The 24,472-nt window shown below is 52.6% G+C and overlaps 1 pseudogene; it reads left to right on the top strand.

The window, feature by feature from the left end:
* Positions 1–24,472, top strand: part of LOC131586345 (uncharacterized) — a 982,094-nt pseudogene that overhangs the window by 159,077 nt on the left and 798,545 nt on the right.

The raw sequence follows: 24,472 nt of genomic DNA, 5'->3' as shown, positions 1-24,472 counted from the left end.
CGCCTCCCTGTGACGTCACGGGTGCCCCTGATGAGGGCTGGCCTGGGGGCGGTGCCGCAGGCGGGGTCTGGAGCTGCGGCTGTGGTTGCGTCACTGCTGACGTCACGCTGACTGACAGCTGTGGCTCCAAGCCCACCCCTGGCAGGCGGGGCGCAGGGGCCGCCGTGCCCGTGGAGGTCCCGGACCGCTCTGGGTCGGGCCGAACCCCCCCGTACCCTCCCAGGGGGGACAGGGCTGTCCTCTCCACCCCCCTAGGGCCGGAAAGGGACTCGGCTGCCGGCACGCAGGCGGCCAAGGAAGTTTCCCCTCCCTCTTCTGCCGGCACCAGCATACCGGCTGCTGGAACAGCTTCAGGAGAACCCAGACACTCTTGCGAAAGCTCTAAGACCCCTTTTTGCAAATTCTGCCCGCATTTTTGAATCTCCTCCTCGTCTCTGTATAGTTGTTTCTCTGGGCTTTCAACAGGCTTAGACATTCCTGAGGTAGATTTCAGGAAGTCTAATACAGACTTTTCAGCGTGCAGTAATAAGCATTCCGGATCTGGCTGAAACAAACCCTTCTGTTTTTCTGGACCCATAGTGTCCTTTGCCTGAGTTTCAAACTCCCATTTACAGGCGATGACTTCATAAGTCACTGCAGAAGCTGTTAGAAGTTCAGCTGCTACCTCGTCTCTAAGAGTGGTTCTTTCATATACTGTTACGTTTATCTTCTCCCACAGGCTTGGGGTAAAAATATTCTCTGAATTCACATTAGGGAATTCTACTCGTACCCAGGATATAAGGCTTTTAAACTCATCCGTGGATACAGAGAGTGGGTGCTCTTTTACCATAGCTTCCAAGGTAGCCAAAACCTCCCCCTCAGGTTTGGACATGTTTTTCATATTTTTGCTCCCTTTTGACGGCTTACCTGACCTCAGGGTCAGCTTTCTCTCAGCTCCTCTATCCGTGATCCGTTCCACAGCTCACAGACGTCTGGCTTGGCTTGTCCGCTCTCACCAGCACCGGGATTACTGAGATCTTCTTTTTCCCCTTTCCAGGGAGTTTTCCAGCTTTCCGCTGTCTTCTCCTTTTTTCCAGCTTTTCGCTGTCTTCTCTTCTTCTCTCTTTTTTTTTCTTTTTTTACTGGAGCCTTCAGTTCAAAGAGCCCCAAGTTTGGGAGCCATTTGTCCGTTTAGGGGACTTTTTGATTCGGGTTCTTTTTCCCTTTGAACTGAAGATTGATGAGAGGGAGGCGATTTTTTTTTCTCGTTCGGTCTCAGTTGTTTATTTTTTCTTATCAGCATTACAAGGTACAAGGAGCTATGTGCACTATGATAGAAAAGGGGTAAAATGGCTAACAAAGATCTTCTTCAAGGTCTTTTATATGTCCATTTACCCAATTAACAGATGCCAACTAAGCTATTTTTCTTAGTGACCCAATGACCCAACACTTGTGTGCTGCACTGTGATATTTTCTACCCAATCACTTACTACTACCCAAAAACCCCTAGGAGAGGAACATGAAGGAGAAAGAAGAAGGACAAGAGACAACACCCTAAATCCTCCATCTTGTCTCCTGTTCTCTAAACTACTTTTTCACCCAGTGATTTAAGAAACTTTCTAATCTACACATTTACACATTTCCTATTTAACTTTAACATTTGTTTTCATGTATCACCATGAAAACATGCACATGAATTTCATATTATATGAAATTCAGTGTTTCTTTGAATCCTGGAACTAAATATTAAAAGCAAGGGCACACAGTCTGTATCTCAGACTCCAACATATTCTTTTATTAAATTGGATTCTTGTATTCAATTCACTAAATTGTATCATTTTTTTTCTTGTTATTAAACTGCTGTTTACTCAATAGACCAAGTTGTCCAAATTTCAATTTCATTTATGACACAGCCCTTGGGTGAGTTACAGCCACAGCGAGAGGGAGGAGGAGATGATCCCACCCATGGCTGCTGCTGGGTCCAGACATTCACTGAGATAAAGCTGAGCCAGAGCTTCAGCATCTCCCCCAAAATCACGGAATCACAGAATGCCTTGGGGTGGAAGAGACCTTAAACCTTAAGTGAACCTTATCATTCCATCAACTGCCATGGGCAGGGACACCTTCCACTATCCCAGGCTGTTCCAAGCCCTTTCCAACCTGGCCTTGGACACTTCCAGGGATCCGGGGGCAGCCACAGCTTCTCTGGGCAAGCTCTGATCTCTGTCCCGGTGAGCAGGGACAGGAGCCGAGGGAACGGCTGGAGCTGGGCCAGGGCAGGGCTGGTCTGGAGATCAGCAAAAGCTTCTTCCCCCACAGGGGGCTGGGGCACTGCCCAGGCTCCCCAGGGAATGGGCACGGCCCCGAGGCTGCCGCAGCTCCAGGAGCCTTTGGCCAGCGCTGCCAGGGATGCACAGGCTGCGATTGTTGGGGTGTCTGTGCAGGGCCGGGGGCTGGACTCCATGATCCCAATGGGTCCCAGATCCCAGCTCAGCCCCTTGTGCAACTCTCACCCTTTGGCTCAGCCTTTGTGTCCCCTGGAGGCGCTGGCAGAGCTGATGGGGTGGGGCAGGAGCGGGGCAGCCCCAGCGTTCCCCTGGCAGTGACACCACAGCCGGGGCAGCCCCAGCGTTCCCCTGGCAGTGACACCACAGCCGGGGCAGCCCCAGCGTTCCCTCCCTGGAGATGCTCCAAGGGAAGCGTCCAGAGCCGCGTCCAGTCAGCCGAACTGAGCGGCCACTGAGCACCCCCGGCCTGGGCTGCTGTGGATTCCTCTGCAGACAGCTCGGGGAAGGTCCCCTTGGCCACCCCCACAGTGCCACAGACAAGTGTCACACACAGTTACAGACCTCAGCCCAGAGCTGACAGTGATAATTTTAAAAAAAAACAACAAAAAAAATCACCACGAAAAAGAGAGCTCCTACCTAGCAGAGCTGTTCCACCCTTCAGTTGAGACACCTGCATGCACACAAGACCTGGGGCTGTAAAAAACGAGGTTTCATCAGCACATTTGCAGGAAAAAATGGGTTTAGGACAGGATATCAGCAGAACTGTTTTCAGCTGGGTGAAAAAGGCCCCTTTGGCAGCTGCAGAGCCATTGAAAATGCAGACCCTCAGGCCATGGGGGAGAAAAGGGCTCTGAATTCCCCTCCCCTGACACACAAACCCTGCTCCCAGGCTGCTCCCCACACAGGATTCTACTGGAGGACTGTGCAAAGCTGAGAGTTGGCTCTGGCTTCTCTATGTTCCATGTCCTAAAGCTGCCTGGGAGAAGAAATTTAGGGTCAACTCCACTGGCACAATCCCTCCTGGCCCAGGGCACAGCACCAGGAAGGTCTTTGCTCCTCCCTCGGCCCTCCCTGAGGAGGCTGGCAGGGCTTGCAGGTTTCTGGCATTTGTCCTTGCTGCCCCTCACATCCCACTGCCCCACAAAGAGCCCCGAGCCACCCGTGAGGGACAGGCCCTGCTGTGCCAGGCCTGGGCTCAGGGCTTGGCCTTTCTGCTTCCTCCAACCCAGCCAGGGCTGGCTCAGCATTGCAGTTCCCTGTGCTGTGCCCCAAGCTCGCTCGGGCCCTGCTGGAAAGGGACCTGAGGTACCTCGATCCACTCGGGCAGTGCATGGGAGAAAACAACAAACTTCTCAGGAGGATGGGAAACAAACTTTTACTTGAAAACTTTAGAGAATGAGGCACTTAGGAAATCTTAAAGAAAGATGGAATTACAGTGAATCACTTCACAAAACACTGACTGAACAAACACTAACCCATCAAAATTGTCCAGATTTGGAGAAGAGGAAGTCAGAAGAAGAGAGAGAGGGACAGAGATCCACAGTCAGCCTTGGATCCAGCGCCATCTCAGCTGCTGGGAGCTCCAGGGCCATGGCACATGTCAGTGTCACACCCGTGTCACAGCCTCACCTGCTCTGCTCCCTCTCCCAGCTGGGGTTTTTGGGGTGCCAGGGGCTTGGCAGCCACTTTGGGGCTGGAGCAGAGGCTGCAGTGGCTGGGCTGGGGCAGTGACTGTCCCACCTAGGCAGAACTTGCTCTGCCCCCAAACACACCCTGGAGATGTCTGGGGCCATTCATCATTTCTCTGCTCTCCAGCACTGAGGCAACGCACTCTGGCTACAGCTCTGAGCTCGTGCCCATGGCAACCAGCCCTGGCAATGGGGCTCCATGGAGCTGCTCTCAGGAACCCCCCAAGAGCTGGGGAGTGCCCCAAAACCTCCTGAGAAATGTGAGATACCCAAAATCTCTTCAGGAATGTGGAATATCCAAAACCTCACTCAGTAATGGACACACCCTCCCTTCATCATCCCCAAAATTTGGCTGTCTCATTGCAGACCCTACTACATATCCCCAGTCCCAACCCATCCCATCACTGCTGGACATCAAGACCCCCTTCCCAAGCCCAATTTCCCCCATTTCACACCTCCCAAACTCCATCACACCCATCCTGCCCCACCCAATGCCCATCTCACCCCTCCTGATTTGCATCCCACTTCACCCAATCCCCTTCCAACCCCATTCCACCTGATGCCTTCAGAAGGCTGATCTAAAACAGAGGCTGGACAGAGTTAAGAATAAAGTTTATTAAAAGGCCTTAAAGGATACGCCTTGGGCAGTGCAAGAACCTGGCCAGGGCTACACCCAAGATGGACCAGAAATGGTCACAAAAATAGACAACTCATCATGAGGTCTCACATTTTTAGAAGTTTAGGTCCATCTGCATATTGAGGTTCATTGTTCAATTACAGCTTCAGATGATGAAGTCCTGTCCTTCTTGTTTTTTCTCTTCAGTCCACCCTTGTTTATGCTTTTGGGCCTGAAACTTGTAACAGCTGCCCTTAGTATCAAGGTAGAAATTGTCTACCTACTCTGTGAAGAGAGCTCACTAACACTTAACAGGAAGTTCAAAAATACAAACCTAGACAGTGTAAAATATGAAAGATATGAAAGCTAAAACTTGAGGCATCACACCCTGAGGGGCTGTGGAATCCAATAGTTTTGAGTGGGACTGTGCAGTTTTCAGTGGCATTGAGTGGTTTTGAGGTGACAGATCAAACTCTCATTGCTTTGAGTGACAAAAAATGGAGAAAACTCCACCAAATACAACAAACACAACCCCTAAGTATTTCCCTGAATACCAGATTACCTTGAAGCACTAGTAAAATGTGAGGCTCTAGATGCCTTTGATGAATTTGTAGACTTTTACCCCAATTTTGTCTGTTTTAAAGGGATGAAGATGAATCAAAAGATAATCGGAACAAAAGAAAATGACAACCAACCCAGTGTCCTCAAAACACAGATCACTGGGAACGTGGGTCATCAGGGCTCTGCCCAACGTGGGTCCTCTGATGGGGGATGGAGCTGGAGCAGTGCACAAAGCTCTTCCTGCACTTGGGGCACTCGCAGGGCTTCCCTTACCGGTGCCTCCGCTGGTGTTGGGTCAAGTGAGAGCTCCTGGAGAAGCTCTTCCCACACTGGGGACACTCGTAGGGCCTCTCCCCAGTGTGGATGCGCCGGTGGGTGATGAGGTGGGAGTTGTGCTTGAAGCCCTTCCTGCAGTCAGGGCAGCGGAAGGGCCTCTCATCCGTGTGAATCCGCTGGTGCCTGAGGAGATCTGAGCTGGTCTGAAACCTCTTCCCACACTCGGGACACTCATAGGGCCTCTCCCCAGTGTGGATCATCTGGTGGATGATCAGTTTGGACCTGTGGCTGAAGCTCTTCCCACATTCCCCACACTCATAGGGCCTCTCCCCAGTGTGGATGCGCCGGTGGGTGATGAGGGTGGAGTTGTGCTTGAAGCCCTCCCCACAGTCGGGGCAGCGGAAGGGCCTCTCATCCGTGTGAATCCGCTGGTGCAGGACGAGATTGGAGCTGCTGTGAAACCTCTTCCCACACTCAGGACACTCGTAGGGCCTCTCCCCAGTGTGGATGCGCTGGTGGATGATGAGTGCGGAGCTGCAGCTGAAGCCCTTCCCACATTCCCCACACTCGTAGGGCCATTCCCCAGTGTGGATCATCTGGTGGCAGATCAGTTTGGTGCTCTGGCTGAAGCTCTTCCCACACTCCAAGCACTTGTAGCGCTTCTCCCCATCCTGAAGCTGCTCATGGACCACCAGCTCAGAGCCCCAGCTGGATCTCCGGCCGCCTTCCCGGCACAGGGTGGGTCTTTCCTCCTCAGAGCACCCTGGGATGGGTTTGGAGCCCCTCCTCCTGCAGGATCTCTGGGGATTTTCCTCCCTGTTGGATTCCTGCACTGTGGAGCTGCTCAAAATGGCCTCTTCCACGAGGTTCTGCTGTGGGGATTTGTCCTCCCTGGTCTCCATCCTCAGCTCCTTGTCTGGGGGAGGAAGGACAAGGAGAGGATGGGATTTGCCTCCGTGCCAGAGGGAAGGGGAAGGAGATCCCCCCAGTGCGTCCCCGGCAGGACGGCGTCGGCAGCGGGGTTGTCCTGCAGCCGGGGGCCAGGCTGGGCTGGGAGATGGAGCAGGAGAGAGGGGGAAAGAGGCACTGACTTCCTCCTCACCTGCCTGGGTGTCCTGGGGCATCTTCCTCTTCCTCACAGCCTGCTCCTCCATCCGGCCAAGGTTTGGGAATGGGAGATCCTGGTTTGGGGAAAAATACAATTCATGAGCACTTTGGATTAGGGGGCTCCTCCTGCCCAAGTTCATCTCTAGATATCACAAGCTATCCATAAAAACCTCCCAAACACCAAGATTCAGCCCTGAAAATGCCTCCCAGGAGTTCCTTGTCTCTGCTGTCTCCCTTTTGGTGTTCAGAGTTTCCCCCTGTCCCAGCTGCTGGGGGTCACACTTGTACTTTGGGTCCCCTGTCTGCTCGGTCCCTGCCCTCCTGAGGCTGCTGGGAGTGCAAAGAATCCAGGAAGTTCCTCCCGTTTCTATCTCCTCAATAAGGGATGCTGGGACTCCCCACCGTCTTCCCAAGGGGCATTTGCTGCTCAGGTTTGGAGTTCTTCATTCTCCAAACATCCCCCCCAAAAAATATAACCCAGGGATCCCCCAGGATATCTGGGCTGAGCTCCCCCTCCATGGTCACCTGTGGGATGGGGGATGATGATCCCACGGGTGTGGGCTGTGAATTCAGGGAGTGCTGGACCTTGTGGTTCCTTCTCCTTTCCCTTACCTTCCTTTGTCCCTCCTCTTCCTACTGCTCCTCCTCTTCCATCCCTCCTCCTCCTCCCCCAGGAGCAGTGACACCCTCGGTGCCCCGTTCCCAAACCCCTCACAGCCCACGGCAGGAGCGGGGATGGAGCCGGGACAGGTCGGGATGGGCAGCGCGGGACTCTCCGCTGCTCCCACCCGCTGGGGACGGGGGGAACCCGGCCTGGGGAAAAGGAGAGGGAAACTGGGAAAATTGGGGGCTGCAGATCCAACCTGGGGCTGGCTGGGGACCCTGGCTGGGGACTGCCAGCCCTTGGGGCTGCTCTGGGGAGATGCGGGAGGGGGAATACAGAGAGGGCTGGGGGATCCCAGGAGTGGCAGCACTGGCAGGGACTGGTTTGTACTCTGATCATCCTGGCAGTGGCTGGGATTGCACTGGCTGTGTACTGACATCATACTGGGATCATACTGGGAACAGCTGGGCCCATGCCAGGAGAGATTGCGATCACACTGAGGGAAACTGGGATCATACTGGGATCATACTGGGATGATACTGGCAGTGAACAGGAGCCTGCAGGGGGCAACTGAGAACAGGTTGAGGGCAAATGGGATATACTGGGAGTTACTGAGATCATGCTGAGGCTGACTAGGAACACCTGTGAGCAACTGGGGTCATGCCAGGAGCAACTGGCAGGAACTGGGAGTTCCTGGGTGCATGCAGGGGGTAACTGGAAGCAACAGGACTTATACTGGGATGAACTGGGATCATGCTGGAGGTGAATACGATCATACTGGCAGGGAGTCCAACTCCACTGAGGCTGACTGGGAGTGGTTGTGAGCAAATGGGATCATGCTGGAAGGAACTGGGAGGGACTGGGAATATGCCCTGCGCTCCCCAGAACCCCAGCATCGCCCCCCATAGGTCCCATGTGTCCCCCAGACCTCTCAGGATCCCCGAGTACCCTCTCAGCGCCCGTTCGAGGCCCCCCAAAGCGTCCCTGGATCCCTGAATGCTCCCGACCCCACAGATTCCCCTTCCAGCCACTCCTGGGAATTCATCTCCCATCATCCCACAACACAGTTCCACGCCCAAACCTGCTGCCGTGCCCCCCACCCTAAAGAGCCCGGTTACAGCTCCCCAGGTTCCCCCCAAGTGCTCCCGAGCCGTATACATTCGCCCCCAGCACCTGCAGACATGGCTCGGACGCAAAAGTTTTCTCCAAGCGCTTCCCCGCACCGCCAAACGCGCCTTCCGAGCCACTTCCGGGACTACAGCTCCCATCATGCTCCGCGGGACCATAGAGCGCTATTCCAGCCGGGACTCCATCTCCCGTCATGCCCCGCGCCCCACCGGAACCCATTGGAGCTGCGCCTACAACTCCCGTGATGCTCCGCGGCCCCATTAAACCGTATTATACCGGCGCCTACAACTCCCATCATCCCCCGCGGCCCATAGATTCCCTGTTACAGCCCCCCCAGTGCCCGCCCGGACCCCGAAGGGCCCCCAGATTCCCCTCCCTGACCTCCAAGTGCCCCCCTGGACCCCCAAGTGCTCCCCCGCACCCCGAATTGTCCCACAGAATCCCCAAGTGCCCCTCCAAGTGCTCACCCGGTTCCCCCAAGTGTCCTCCAGTCCCCCAAATTCTCTCTAAATTTCCTTCCCAGACCTGAAACTGCCCCAAATGTTCCCCAGAAAAGTTTCCATGGACCCCAAAGTGGCCCCTTTTACCCTGTCTGAGAATAATTTCAAAATTATGAATAACGGGCTAAAAATAGGAGTAATTAGCATAAAGAGGGAGAAATAGTGGTCAGTTAATTAATGAAGGGAATTGTGGTACTTAGAGCCAGAGAACAATAATGTTTTGTTCCTGAAAATGTATCAATTCTTTTATATAAATGCAAAAACAAGGTTATAAGAATACAGAATAATATTATTATAAAAAGTAAAATTTTATTTTTATAAATTAATTAGATTTTAATGATAAAGAAAAATTGATAAATGTTTTCAATGTTTTGGGATGTCAGTCCCAGGTGGGCGATGTCAGACATGCTGAGGCTCGGGGTGAGGAGCAGGTTGTCCAAACAGGGGCAGCCCACAAGGGCTTTCTTCTCTGTGACCAGACCTCCTCAGGAGACATTCAGCATCAGGATTGTAAAGAGGAAATCGTGACCTCCTGATCAGTACACAAAGATGTTTTACAGTTTGAACAGTAGAATGTTGTCACCGTAAGGTGCCTTCTTTGTTAATATACCTCATGTTGTGTCATGTTTGGTAAATACCAATGTTGTTGTACCAGCCTTGTTAATGCCACCTGGCCTTGTCTATTGCCTCTGCTGCTCCCGGCACCCCCCAATGGCACCGATGACAGCACCCAGTGTGTAGATGAGCCCAACTCCCATGGGGGGTAGCACCCAGGAGAAGTGGGATTAACATCCAAAGACCCCTAGAATCAGCGAGCCATGGCACAAACCAGACTCCAAACTACACTGAGGAGCAATGGAGAACATTGAGCAACTGACTGATGTTCTGGACCTTGTTGCCATAACTAAACAACATTTGCTATGCATGACTACCCTAGGTTTACAATGAGGCAGGGTCTTCCTAGAGACTCTCCTGAAGACGGAATCCCCATCTCTGCCCTGTGGTAAAGCTGAACATCTCCTCCTCTGGGTTGTCCATTAGGAGCAGCAGTGGTCGAGCTCCCCCACCTAGAGGTGCCCTCAATAAAGGCATTAAAAAGGAGCTGCTCTCCTTGCCTGCTCTTTTCAGAAGGACTGAGCCCGTGGCAGAGTGACCCACGCTGCAGCACTGTGAGGGGGCTGTTCCCCATGGGATGGACTCAGCTTGGAGAAGTTCCTGGAGAAGTCTCCGGTGGGAGAGAGCCCAGGGTGCAGCAGGGGAACGACTCCTGTCCCTGAGCAGGGGGAAAAGCCCCGGGGGATGGAGTGACCATGGCCCCATTCCCTGTGTCCCTGCACTGCCGGGGGAGGAGGCACAGCTGGGAGGAGGGAGGGGTGGGGGGAAGCTGGTTTTAAGGGTCTTCATTTACTTCTCCTGATCCTGCTCTGAGTTTTTGGAGTTTTCTGACAGAAATCTCTCTCCTCCCCCACTCATCCACAGGAATTTGGGGCAATTTTCCCTTTTTGGGGGAAATACGAGCGATGCACTGATGCTTCTAATTAGCGCTGGGAGAAGTGAGTCTCCAGGGCTTCCCCCTGAGCCGGAGACACCGAACACCCAGGGCTGGGAAAGGTGGGCCGGGAGCTGCGGAGAACTTTGTTTGTGTTGGGAGCTCAATGGCAGCTCGGGCCGGGCCCGTTCCAGGGCTGTTCCTCATCTCCGCCCTTCCCCTCACACAGCCCGGGGGGCCCTGAGGGCGCGGGGCGGGGCTGTGCCGTGTGCAGAGCCCGCTGCTGGCTGCGATTGGCTGCTGCTGCCGTCACTCGTGGTTCTGACGCACTCTGATTGGGCAGAGCGGGAACAAGCCCGGCCCCGCTGGCGCCCCCAGGGCGGCCGTGGGGCAGGAGAGCCGCCATTGCCGGAGCGTCTGTGCGGGCCCGGCAGCGGCGGCAGCGGCCGGAGCCCGGTGAGGCGGCGGCGGAGCTCGGAGGCGGCCCCGGTCATCGCAGGTGGGAGCCGCGCTCGGTTCTGCGGGGGCTCGGGGCTCGCTGCGGGCCCGGGAGGGGGCGGCAGGGGGCTGTGGCGGGTGGCTTGTGCCGTTGCCGGCCCGTGTTGGCCCTGGCGTGAGGGCGCTGCGGGAGCGGCTGCCCGCGGTCTCCTTCCCGCTGGGGCCTCGGCAGGAGCCGGTGCCGGAGCAGCGCTGGCTCGTCCCGGTTCGTGTCGGTAGCCCGGAGGTGGCTGCGCTGTGCCCGGGGCTGGGCGGGAAAATTCCCGGCGCCAGAGGTTTGTGTGGCCAAAGGAGCCAGAGGAGTGGTGTGAAAGTGACTTTATTGCTGCCCAAAGGGAGAGGCCATGGGGCATTTGCCGTGCGCTCTCTCCAGTTGCTGGAGGACGCGGCCTCGTTTTTGTCCTGATTTTCCCGGCCGCGTGTCCCTGTCCCTTTCCCCACTGGCGGAGGTGCTTGGAAGGTTCAGACTTCCCCATCTGCCTCCTGCATGTCCCGGTTAATATGTACCCACCACTTTTGTAGAACATGCGATATTGATGGCTCTGTTAAGTCTTTGTTCTTCTGGAAGTTCAGGAATTTAGCGGGACTTTGTCAGAGCAGCGTTCCTTGTCAATTAGTAACATTTTCTGAAACTGATGCTTTCTCCCATTGCTTCCTTATGTACAAATCCATATCTCCAAGCAGATTCACTCATTGACTCTGTTTTTTCTTCCTGGGAGTTCTTTGGTTTTGGGATTGCTCTCAGTGCCCTCATTCGCTGTCCTTTTGTAGCCGTTTCTGGCTCAGGAGGCCTGGCTGCCCCCTGCATCCCCTTGCTCAGCTGCTGAATGAGCTGCACTCAGCAAGGTGTCCTGCATGGTGAAAAGATGAGAGTTGCTGTAGAACATAAGAGGAGAAACAGCATTCCTTTAACCCATGGTCTGCCAGGGAAACATGGAGATGTGTTCTATTCCCATCTGTTCCATGTTTGGACCAGGACACGAGCTGCTTTCTTATATCCTTTGTTATCCATTTCACCATTTTTGCTCTGTGATCTATTTGCCAACAGCAGTTTGAGTCATTTAATTTTCCACAAACTCTGCCTCCTTTTCCTGCTAAAAGATAATCTGATCCCATCCCATGGTGAAATGTTGTGTCCCTCATCTGGGAAGAAAGTCAGGAACTGGAGCTGTCTGGTTGGGTATTATTTTGAGGACATCCTGTAATCTAATTATGCCATGGAAATGATAAATTAGTTCTCTGGCTCCTGATATGAATTTGTTAGGGTTCCCAGGGCCTGGTCCATGGTGTTGTTCTGGTGGCCGTTCATCTTTTCCCCATTTTTGGGTGCTCCCTCCAGCCAGGGCTGCATCAATTTTGGGCTTTTCTCTAATTAAATCAGCACATACTTGGATTCCCAACTGATTTCCCTTAACTTGGGGTACCAAAAAAAGCCTCATTGCTCTAATTCACCCTGGATAACATAGAAAGTGAGAGCACAAGTTGAGGTGGGGACTGGGATGATTCCACCCCCATTTTTTGTAGTGAAATTTTCACAACATTGTCCATTTGCAGTTTTCCTTTTCAGCTTAACCAATTTCTGCTGCAGAGTCAGATATCCTCACTATGGGCTCTGCCTTTAGCTGTGCAAATTCCCCCTGTGCCCCCAGGCAGAGCTTGGGGTGAGGGGCAGAGGAATTCAGCCCAATTCCTCCCCCAGGCAGGAAGACCCTGGTACATTGTCCAGGCTTTGGCCCAGGGGTGTTAATTTGCAATTCTAAAGCTCCTTTCCTGGCTGCCTGGAATGAATCTTCTCTTCCTGGGCAGCCATAGGATGACTCACATGGAGCATCCCTCACCCCCTCATTTTGTTTTCAAAATGCAGCTTAAAGGTGAACATGGAAAAACCCATACCATAATTTTGCCATCACTAAGAACCACACACAAACATAAAAACGAAAATTAGAAAGCAATCAAGTATTTTCTTCTCCTCTGACTAAAAACTGATTGTCACACCCCTGGCCCAAAGAGAACTGACAATAGAAAAGTAGAATTATTACAAAAAATTCTTCTCATGGTGTAATCCTTTCACTTCAACTGTGAAAAGCAAAAACTCTCCAACAGTGTCTTTAGAGAAATAAAGCATTACTTGATTCTGAACAGAATCATTTCAGCCACACATAGTCTGCATGTGCAGAGAAAATCATTCCATGACATGTGAGTTTTATTAGATGTTTCCTAAACTTTACATAGTCTGAACCCATAGAAATCCATGGGTTTAGTGTTCATTGTTTCCATGTTGTGGAGTCCTTAGTGTTTGGTTTCCTGTTGCACCCGGATTTCTGTGTCTCTGATGTGAATTAGGTCTGCACTCCTGCATTTCCTGCTCAGCCTTTTCCAGACCAGGTGTCTCCAGCTGTGCCTGGGGTAGATGTTGGTTGATGTTTGCTGCTGGGCCTTGGTGTTTTGTTGATGGTCGTTGTCTTTGTGGGAATCATTTGTGTTATTCCCAGTCTATTGAGATGTTAAGCTCATCTCTGCTGAGTGGTGGAACATCCCTTAAAAAAACCTTTAAAATTCCTTTCCCCAAGGTAAATGCAAACCAAGCCTGACTGGAGAAATCAAATAAAAAATAATTTTACACTTGGTCTATTTTCCAATACTCTAATCCCAGCCAGCCCAGAGTGTAATTGAGATCCAGAGTGGAATTCTCCCGGTGCCTTCCCCAGCAGCTGTGGTGAGGGCAGGCACAGAAAGCCCTGAAGCTCCAGCAGTGCCAGCCAGGATTGTCCCGCAGGGGCTGGAGATGCCAAAGGAGGGTGCCCAGGCCGAGGATTTGAGCAGAGGATCTGTGGGCAGGCCCAGGGGCTTCCCCCGCTGGGGAGCCCTGGCTGCTGCTGCCTTGCCTTCAGTGCAGGCTCAGGGGCGGCCTCCCATCCTCCTGCTGCAGCCGGGAAATCCAAATCTCCGGGGCTTCAGAGCCCTTGAGCCGAGGCTGAGGGGTCCCCCCGTGTTCAACTGTGCTGGGGCTGTTTCTGTGCTCAGGGACACTTGGAATGGGCCGTGCCACTTGGCCACCAGAGCTGCTTCTTTCCACTGCTTCGGCAGGACCCGATGTCCTGGTTGGGTGTGTCGTAGTAGAGATGGACAATGACACCTGTTTCTTCTTCCATCACAGCCAAAGCTTTATTGCACACAGCTTATATTTACATGGTTATCAGAAGGCACCGTGCTTAATTCCAGTTGGTTGGGAACTCAGTTCACTGGTTGGTAATGGTGAGTGTACACGTCAATCCAAACTTTTCTCTCTAACAATGTTTACATACTTTTTCTACTGATTCCCAAGGGACAGATCCCTTGTTATTACAGGTGCACTTGTTTTTCTCCCCAAGAATAGTTTTTTATGCTAAAAAACTTTTCATTCTCAAGATGTTTTTGCATGGGAACTTATCAGGCTAGCTGCTAGCTACACTTAGCTGAAGTAACAAATCCTAAACCATGATTTTACAAGTCCTTTCTTTTGTAAGGTTTTACCTTTATGTGTCAGGGTGTTGTGAACAGCAAAGTCCAAAGGTGGGTGTGTCTCAAATCTCTCCCAGCCCGGGTCTGGATCTCTCTCAGTTCAGTGCAGTCATGGGTTTCTTCCCAGCCCCTCTCCAGGCTGTTCAAACAGGAGGCTGGGTTAAACCCTTCCCCTGTCCTCAATTCTAAATCCTCCTGTGCCACTGAACAAGTTTCATACTGCAGTCACCGAACTCTGCTCATCCATTTAGAGGTTCTGTTGGGGTGCGTGGGAGAAGGTGAGGAGGGGTCCCCGGGGGTCGTGTCCCCCCCCTGGGAGCGCCTGTGACTCCCCCATGTCCCCCCCATGCCGGGCTCACCCCCTTTTGTCTCTGCCAGAGCTCCTGACCCAGCTCCTGCTGTGCCCTGGGAGGGGCTTTGGGGAGCCCCCCTGGGACCCCCTTGGATCCCCATTCCTGGGCCCTGGGACCCCCCCGCATCTCCTTCCCCAGCTCCGGGACCCCCTGCACCCCCTTCTCCTGCACCAACAGCGCCCTGCACCCCCTTTCCCGGGGATCCTCCCCTGCCAGCCCCTGGATCCCCCGGTTCCGTCAGCCCGGGGACCCCCGGAGCCCCATTCCCGGCCATCCCGGGGCACCGCACCCCCAGGCCTCCCTTTCCAGGGAAAGCCGAGCTGGGCACGGGGCTCTCCAGCCGCTCTGGGATTTCTGATCACTCAAAGGAGAGGGAGAAAGCAGCAGAGAGAGAAAGAAGGAGATTGGGAACCGGGGCTCGGGCTCCCAGCGCCCGCTCCTGCTCCGCCGGGGCTGGGGAGCCGCAGCCGCAGGAAAAATGGGATCCGCGGATCCCGGGGCTTCCCCCGCTTTGGGCCGAAGCCGGCGGGTTCCAGGCAGAGTTTGAGCGCAGGGCCCGGGAGTTCAGCCCAGTTTGTCCCGGGGGTCCCGCAGTGCGCGGCCGAGGAGGGTCCCGGGGGATCCCGGAAGGGGATCCCGGGGAATTCCCTGGAATTGCCCCGTCCCCTCCCCCCGCGCTCCCTCGGGCACTTTCGCTTCCGCCTTGGCCGCCCTGCGCCGCCGGGATCTGCCCGGCGACCGGTGACGTCACTGCAGCCTCGGGCTGCCACTGGCGGGCAGCAAAGAGCGGCGCCAATGGCGGGCCCGGAGGCGGCTCTGGGGGCGGGGCCGGGGCTGTGGGCGGGGCCGCAGCGGAGCAGCGCGATGGCTCCAGCGCTGGGGCCGGGGGCGCTCCCGGGGGGCGGCGAGAGGTGAGGGGGACCCCCGGCACCGGGACTCTTTGATCGCCCATTCCGGAGCGCCGAGGGGCCCCTAAACCCCCATTCCTGGGCGCCGCCATCCCACCGAACCCCCATTCCCGGCCGTGGGTCCCACCCTGCACCCCCTTATCCGACACCAGGAACGCCTGCACCCCTTTCCCGGCCATCCCGCCTCCCGCAGCCCCCAGAGCCCCCTTCTCCTTGACCCATTTACCCCCGGACCCCCATTCCTGCCTCTCCCAGCAGCCAGCCCCTCCTTTCCTCAGCACTGAGGACACCCGGGACCCCTATTCCCAGCCATCCCGGCTTTCCCTGCCCTGTCCTGGCAATGGGGACACCGGGGACCCTTGGAGCTCCCTTTCCTGGATACAGGAACGCCCTGAACTCCAGCCATGCCACATCTAGCCAGCCCCAGCCTCCCCTCTTGTCACTCCTGGCATCCCCAAATGCCCTTCCCGGCTCTACCCGTTCCCCCTTTCCTTCAGCCGTGACCCCCCCGATCCCAAATCTCCAAATGTCCCCCCAGTTCTCCTCTCCCTGCGTTCCCTGCACGCGGCGCTGTCGGAGCCCGGCCCGGGCTTCCCGCAGTCCATGTCCATGGGGTCCCTGGCTGGGATCCCCTTCCAGTGCCGCCGCAGCGAGCGGGGCCGGGCGGAGCCGCAGCCCCGGGGATGGCGGCCGGAACCGAGCCGGGATCTTGGGATAGCCAGGGCTGGGATATTGGGATAGCCAGGGCTGGGATATTGGGATAGCCAGGGCTGGGATATTGGGATAGCCAGGGCTGGGTTCTTGGGATAGCCAGGGCTGGGATCTTGGGATAGCCAGGGCTGGGATCTTGGGATAGCCAGGGCTGGGATACTGGGATAGCCAGGGCTGGGATATTGGGATAGCCAGGGCTGGGATACTGGGATAGCCAGGGCTGGGATCTTGGGATAGCCAGGGCTGGGATCTTGGGATAGCCAGGGCTGGGATACTGGGATAGCCAGGGCTGGGATATTGGGATAGCCAGGGCTGGGATACTGGGATAGCCAGGGCTGGGATCTTGGGATAGCCAGGGCTGGGATATTGGGATAGCCAGGGCTGGGATCTTGGGATAGCCAGGGCTGGGATATTGGGATAGCCAGGGCTGGGATATTGGGATAGCCAGGGCTGGCACAAGGAGCGGCACCGGCACGGGGCCAGCGGGGAGCTGCAGATGCTGCAGCAGCGGCACAGCCAGAGCGGGGCTGAGCGGGGGGAGCCGGGGCTGGGGGATCTGTGGGGCTGCGATGGCAACTGTGGCACCGCCATGGGGATCCCTGAGATCCAGGCTGAGGGATTAACAAATTCCCTGGCTCACAGCTGCAGGGAATGTCTCCGGAAATATGTCAGATATGGGCGGGAGGCGCTGGAGTGTAAAGGTGGGGAGGGCAGAATTCCCATGGGAATATGGGAATGCAAATGTGGGATTTGGGAGGGCAAAATTTGGGAGCGTGGGAATTCCCATGGAAATTCCATGGATGGATCTCAGACATCCCATTCCAGTAAGACCTCCACGGATGGATTCTACTGCTGTCCAATTCCCATGTGAACTCTGTAGATGGATCTCACTGCCATGCCATTCCCATGGAATTCTTAGGGCAGATCTCCCCATCCCACTGCCATGGGAGTTCCAGTCCGTTTCCCCCCCAAACCCATCCTGGCGGTCGCCCTGTTCTTTGCCCGCCCCACCCCCCACAAGACTCCTGGGGGTCCCTTCATGACACAACCAGCCCCCCAAACTCTTCCTGGTTCCCTCTCATCCCCCCACAACGGGAATTCTTGAAAGTCCTCCTGTGTCCCCTCCCCCAGGACTTTGGGGGTCCCACCCGACCTGTCCGTGCACCCCCAGATTCCTTCCACAGCCCCCCTGTGATGGTGGAGGGTGGGGGCCGAGTGCTGGTGCCCCCCTGCCTGCAGCAGATCCAGCGGTTAGGGCAGTTCGGGGGGTCCCTCAGCATTTGGGGTCCCTGGGATTTGGGGTGACCCCCCGGGCCCCCCAGGATCTCCCTGAACACGCTGACGCTGCCCGTGCACAGTGAGAAGGTTCAAACCTGGCACGGGGTCCCCAGCACTGCCACCCGCATCGCCCAGGTACCCCCAAACCTGCCGAGAACCCCCAAGTCCCCCGGGACACCCCAACCTCCCCTGATCCCAAACACATCCCTGGATGCTCCAAAAACTCCCCAAAACCGCAAAACCCCATACAGACATTGAGAAGGTTCATACCTGGCATGGGGTCCCCATCTCCACCAGCAGGTTCTCCAAAACAATCCACCCCTAAAAAACATCCCCTACAGGGGCTTGGGGTGGGGAAACCCCTAAAAATGTCATTTTAAGCCGTCATGATCCCCCCTCAAAAGGGGCTTGTGGAGCTGCGGCCTCACAAACACCCTAAAATGGGGAGGAAAAAACACCCCTGTAGTGGTGGGATCCCCCCAAAAAACCTGAAAAAGAGAAAAACTCCTCTTTAAAGCGGCCTGAAGACCCTGAAAGGCCCTGGAAGAGGGACAAGATCCCCTCCTCTGCTGGGGCCTCCCCGAGCCGGGAACTCTCCCGTTCCTGCACTCGGGGGAGCCCCGAACGACGGCGGCTCCTGGGCTGAGCCCCCCCTCAGCCGGGGCTGCGGGGGGAACTGGGGGGGCTGGGACGGGGCTTGGGGGTCCTGGGGTGAACTGGGGGACCCTCAGTGCTCCCACCTCCCCCTGTTCCCCTGTCCCGCCCCGTTCCCATTGTTCCCCCAAACCTCCGCTGCCCCCAGCTCGGTTTGGGGGGGACCCAGCCCTTTCCCATCGTGTCCCGGCCCGGCCCCGCTCACCCGAGGGCTCCGAACCACGCACAGGGACAGAGGAGGAGGAAGAGGAGGAGCAGGAGGAGGAAGAGCTGGAGCAGGCAGAGGAGGCTCCACGTGCGCTCCCCGCTCTCTGGATCTGCAGCTCCTTCGGGACCATCGCCCCCATCCCGCAGGTGCCCGGGGAGGGGGAGCTCGCCCCAAATACCCCGGGGCTCCCCGGGAGGTGTTTTTGGGGGGTCCCGGTGGCGGCAGAGCCCCGGCAAAAGGGGCCGGGGGGATGCGGGTCCGGCATGGCCGGGAAAGGGGCTCGGGGCTCCCGGTGCCGGCAGTGGCTGCTCCCAGCATGAGCGCAGTTCCACCCGTGTGGCTCCAGTTTCCTTGGCACCAGGATGAGCCAAATCACTTCCAGTCATTCCCTATTAGAGTACAATTTGTCTCCATTTTCCCCAAATGTTATCTCCATTTTTTCCCTCATTTTTACTCTATTTTCCCCCAATTTTATCCCATTTTCCCTCATTTTTAGCCAGTTTATCCCAAATTTTCCTTATTTTTATCCCAATTTATTCCTTATTTTTCCTCTATTTTTCCTTATTTTTATCTTATTTTTATATAATTTCCCCCATTTTTCTCATTTTCTTCCTGAATTTTCCCCTTTCTTATCTCATGTTTCCTCAATTTTTTCTCAATTTTTCTGATTTTTTTCTTATTTTTCTTCCATTTTTTACTCAAATTTCCTCTGTTTTCCTACATTTTCCCAATTTTTTTCCCATTATTAATCTATTTTTATGCATTTCCCCATTCTACCCTCTTTTTGCTCCATTTTTCCTTATTTTTTCCCCCATGTTCTCCCCTGTTTTCCACTTTTTCTTCCATTTTTCTGCCACTTTCTCTTCATTTTTTACCATTTTTATTCCTATTTTCCCCCCATTTTTTCCCAGTTTCCCCCATTTTTCCCCCCATTTTTATCCTGGCTTTATCTCATTTTTCCATCTTTTTATCTTTATTTTCATCCATTTTTTCTCTCCCATTTTTCCCAATTTTTCCTCCATTTCCATCCCATTTTTCCCTATTTTTATCCCACTTTTTCCCTATTTTTTTTACCATTTTCACTCAATTTCCCCCCATTTTTCTCCTATTTGTCCTCCCATTTTTCTCTCTTTTCCTGCATTTTTTTCTAGTTTTCCCCAACTTTTTGCCCATTTTCCTCTATTTCCATCCTACTTTTCCCTATTTCCCCCTAATCTTCCTAATTTAATTATCCCAAAAATTAATATTTTGGGGGGGAAAAATAGAAATATTGGCGGGAAAAAAGGGTGCTTTGCGGAAAAACTCCATGAATTTGAATCACAGCTTTCCCATGATTTTTCCATGATTTTTCAATAATTTCCAGCCAGAAGGAGGTGTGGGATTCATCCAAACATTCTGGAAGCTGGAAGAGGACCAGACCATCAACCTTCCCAAAAATCTGGAGCAGCTCATCTGCAATTCCACCTTTCCCCACTCCCTGGATTCCCAGGTCTGGAAATTCTTCTACGACCTCCCAGGTAGGCAATTCCTAAAATTCCATTTAAAAATGAGATAGGGGGATTTAATCCTGTTATTTTCCTGATTTTTTGCATTATTTTCCCCAATTTTTGTCTCTATTTTTTTTTTCTTATTTTTTCCTGATTTTTTCCTCATTTTTCCCTGAAATTTTCCCAGTTTTTTCCCATTTTTTTCCTGATGTTTTTGTTTTTCCTGGTTTTTCTCTCTTCTTTTCCCAAAATTTTCTGTCTTTTCACCAACTTTTTCTCAAATGTTTCCGTAATTTTCCTGGTTTTCCCCATTTTTTTCCCAATTTTTTCCCCTGTTTTTCCCATTTTTTTCCTGATTTTTCCCCAATATTTTTAATTTTTTTTTTTCTGCTTTTTTTCCCTGATTTCTTCCAGGTTTTATTCCATTTTTCTTTTCCTGATTTTTTTTCCTCATTTCTCACAATTTTTTTCACATATTTTTCAAATTTTTTTCCTGATTTTTCTCTCTGATTTGTCCCAGTATATCCCCTTTTTTTCCTAATTTTTCCTGATTTTTTCCTGTTTGTTTCCTAGATAGTTCCTGGCGTTTTCCCAATTTTTTCCCCATTTTTCTAAAAATTTTTTCCCCGCTTCCTTTTACTCATTTTTTCCTTGACTTTTTTCCTTGTTTTTTCCCACTTTTTTCCTGGTCTTCATCCTCTTTCTTTTCCTGATTTTTCCCTGTTTTTTCCCAATTTTTTCCCTAAATTTTTTTCTTGATTTTCCCCCACTTTTTCTGGATGTTTCCCTCTTCTTTTCACCATTTCTTCCTGGTTATTCCCCATTTTTTTTCACAATTTGTCCCTGATTTTTTCGTGTATTTCCTAAATTTTTACTGATTTTTCCTGATTTTTCCCAGGTTTCTTCCCTCTCTTTTCTCAATTTTACCCAATTTTTTCTCAATCTTTTTCCTGATAGTCCCGACTTTTTCTTGATTTTTCCCGATTTTTTTTCATTATTTTTTTTATTTTTGTGGGGGTTTTTTTCAAAATTTTTTCATTTTTTTTCTCAAACTTTTCCTTGATTTTTGTGTTTTTTCCTGTTTTTAATCCCATTTTTTCCCCTGATTTTTCCCTTTTCCTTTCCCTAATTTTTCTGGTTTTCCCCATTTTTTCCTAATTTTTTTCATTGTTTTTTTCAGATTTTTCCAGATTTTTTTATCCTTTTCCTGTTTTTTCCCTGGTTTTCCCCTGATTTTTCCTTTTTTTCCACATTTTTTTTCTGATTTTTTCCCAATTATTTTCCTGATTTTTTTGCAATTTTTTCTCAAATATTTCTGGTTTTTCCTTCATTTTTCAAATATTTTTTCCTGATTTTTCCTGATTTTCCCAGGGTCTTTTTGGCTTTCTTGTCCTGATATTTTCCCTCATTTCTCACAATTTTTTACAATTTTTTCCATGTATTTCCCATTTTATCCTGATTCTTCTCTCTTACTTTCCCAAATTTTTTCTAGCTTTTTCCCAATTTCTTCTCAAATTTCCCAAGTTTATCCCTGATTTTTCCTGGGTTTTATCCTATTTCTTTCCAGATTTTATTCCTCTTTCTTTTCTGGATTTTCCCTGATTTTTCCAAGTTCTTTCCTGATTTTCCCAGGTTTTTTTCCTGATTTCCCCAATATTTTTTCCAAATTTCCCTGGTTTTTCATGATTTTTTTCTTTTCCTATTTTTTCCTGATTTTTTCCCCATTTTCTCCTGATTTTTCCCGATTTTTCCCAGATTTTTTCCACTGTCTTTTCCTGATTTTTCCCCAATTTTTTCCCATTTTTTTCCTTGAGTTTTCTCTTTTTTTCCCCCAAATTTTTCCTGGTTTTCTCCAATTTTTTATCAAATTTTCCCCTGTTTTTCCCAAATTTTTCCCAATTTTTTCCTGATTTTTCCCTGATGTTTTTGAATTTCATCCTGATATTTTTTCTGTTTTTTCCCTGAATTTTCCCTTCCATTTTCCTTGAATTTATCCTGGTTTTTTTCCCATTTTTCCCCAATTTTCCAGCTTTCTACACACTCCCAGCATGATCGCAGTAACTCCCAGTCTGATCCCAGTCACTCCCAGTATGAGGCCAGTGGCCCCCAGTTGCTCCCTGTCAGTTCCAGTATGACCCCAGTAGCCTCCAGTGTGATCCCTGGGACTCCCTGTCTCTCCCAGTGTATCCCAGTCAGCCCCAGCACACTCCCAGTCATTCCCAGCTCCTCCCAGTTGCTCTCAGCATGATTCCAGTTGTTCCCAGCCACTCCCAGTCAATCCCAGTATGACTCCAGTCACCCTCAGTGGGATCCCAGTCTCAGCCAGCAGGGACCCAGCTGCTCCCACTGTGATCCCAGTATGATCCCAGTAGAGTATGATCCCAGAATAATTGTAATTCTTCCCAGTTCCTACCAGTATGATCCCAGTTGTCCCTGGAATAGTCCCAGTCCATCTCAGCATGGTCCCACTCACTCCCAGTTTCTCCCACTGTGGTTCCAGCTGTTCCCAGTATGGTCACAGTCACTCCCAGTATATCCCAGCTGCCCTCAGCATGCTTGTGCTCATTCCCAGTCATTCCCAGTTACCCCAGTAAGTTTCCAGTTACCCCAGTACAAACCAGTCCCTGCCAGTGCTGCCACTCCTGGGATCCCCCAGCCCTCTCTGTGTTCCCCCTCCCACATCTCCCCAGAGCAGCCCCAAGGGCTGGCAGTCCCCAGCCAGGGTCCCCAGCCAGCCCCAGGTTGGATCTGCAGCCCCCAATTTTCCCAGTTTCCCTCTCCTTTTCCCCGGGCCGGGTTCCCCCCGTCCCCAGCGGGTGGGAGCAGCGGAGAGCCCCGCGCTGCCCATCCCGACCTGTCCCGGCTCCATCCCCGCTCCTGCCGTGGGCTGTGAGGGGTTTGGGAACGGGGCACCGAGGGTGTCACTGCTCCTGGGGGAGGAGGAGGAGGGATGAAAGAGGAGGGATGAAGAAGGAGAGAGAGAAGGGATGGAAGTAGGAGAAGGCGCTGGCGTTAGGGAGGAGAAGGAGGAGGGATGGAAGGGGAGGAGAGGGAGGAAGATGTTGTAAATACTCCACAAACCCCTTCATTCTTGTCCCCCATGGGGATGTGTCCGCCCTTCTCAGAATACGGGCGGGAAGGGGTCTCAAAATATATCCAATATGGACCTATGTTGCCGCTGACGATGAATAGATCACACGGACACAGGTCGAGGTGTGGTGAAGGAAAGAGCAGAGTTTATTTTTCCCCCCAGGATTTATAGGCTCCTGACCATGGCCAGGGATTGGATGGTCAGGATAACACTTTCTCACTGCACTGGCCATGAGAGATGCCCATCACAAGACGTGTAACAGAAAGAATGTACACATATCTATGTTTACAGTTACTGTCCTGGGAAAGTCTTTAGAAAACTATGTTAGCAAGCTCAGAAGCTGAGTTTTCAGGGCGACAGACCTAAGGTATTTTAGACAAAGAAGGCTCAGACTTACGAGACGTGGTCCTGGGTTTATTGTATGTGGATCGCCTGGGACAAGAAAGAGGCTGAGATTCCTCGGGTGCTGTCGTTTAAACTTGGGGGAGGGGGTGGCCAGGGGATACAGGGGGGTTACAGCCAATGGGATAGGGAAAAGAAAAGGGAGGTTAGGTAGGGACTGACCTTATACAACACCAAGGGTGAGTTCTTCCCTTGGGACAGACCATAAATTTTTAAATGCACTTCAACAGGAAGAGGAGGGAAAAAGGAGGAAAAAAGGGAAAAGAGAAGGAACCAAGAGGTCAAGAACTCCCTGAATTCACAGTCCCCCACCTGTGGGATCATCACCCCCCATCCCACAGGTGCCCCGAGAGGGGGAGCTCAGCCCAGATATCCTGGGGGGTCCCTGGGTTGGGTTTTTTGGGAGGGGATATTTGCGACTTAAGGACTGCAAAGCTGAGTGGAAAATGCCCCTTGGGGGACACTGGGGGGTCCCAGCATTCCTAAGTGGGGAGATGGAAATGGGTGCAACTTTTTGGATTCCTGGCACTTCCAGCAGCCTTAGGAGGGCAGGGATTGAGTACATGGGGGACCCCCAGTACAAGTGTGACCCCCAGCAACTGGGACAGGGGGAACCCCCGAACACCAAAAAGGAGAGACCAGAGGTGGGGAACTCCTGGGAGGCATTTTCAGGGCTAAATCTTGGTGTTTGGGAGGTTTTTATGGATAGCTTGTGATTTTTAGAGATGGACTTGGGCAGGAGGAACCCCCTAATCCAATGTGCTCATGAATTGTATTTCTCCCCAAACCAGGATTTCCCATTCCCAGACTTTTGGCTGGATGGAGGAGGCAGCTGTGAGGAAGAGGAAGATGCTCCAGGATGCCCAGGCAGGTGAGGAGGAAGTCAGTACCCCTTTCCCCTTCCCTCCTGCTCCATCTCCCAGCCCAGCATGGCCCCCGGCTGCAGGACAACCCCGCTGCCGACGCCGTCCTGCCAGGGATGCGCTGGGGGGATCTCCTTCCCCTTCCCTCTGGCACGGAGGCAAATCCCATCCTCTCCTTGTCCTTCCTCCTCCAGACAAGGAGCTGAGGATGGAGACCAGGGAGGACAAATGCCCACAGCAGAACCTCGTGGAAGAGGCCATTTTGAGCAGCTCCACAGTGCA

Source organism: Poecile atricapillus, chromosome 19 (genome assembly GCF_030490865.1).
Source record: "Poecile atricapillus isolate bPoeAtr1 chromosome 19, bPoeAtr1.hap1, whole genome shotgun sequence".
NCBI classification, from domain to species: domain Eukaryota; kingdom Metazoa; phylum Chordata; class Aves; order Passeriformes; family Paridae; genus Poecile; species Poecile atricapillus.
Note: the sequence above shows the minus strand (reverse complement) of the source record. Positions and strands in the feature narration are given on the sequence as shown.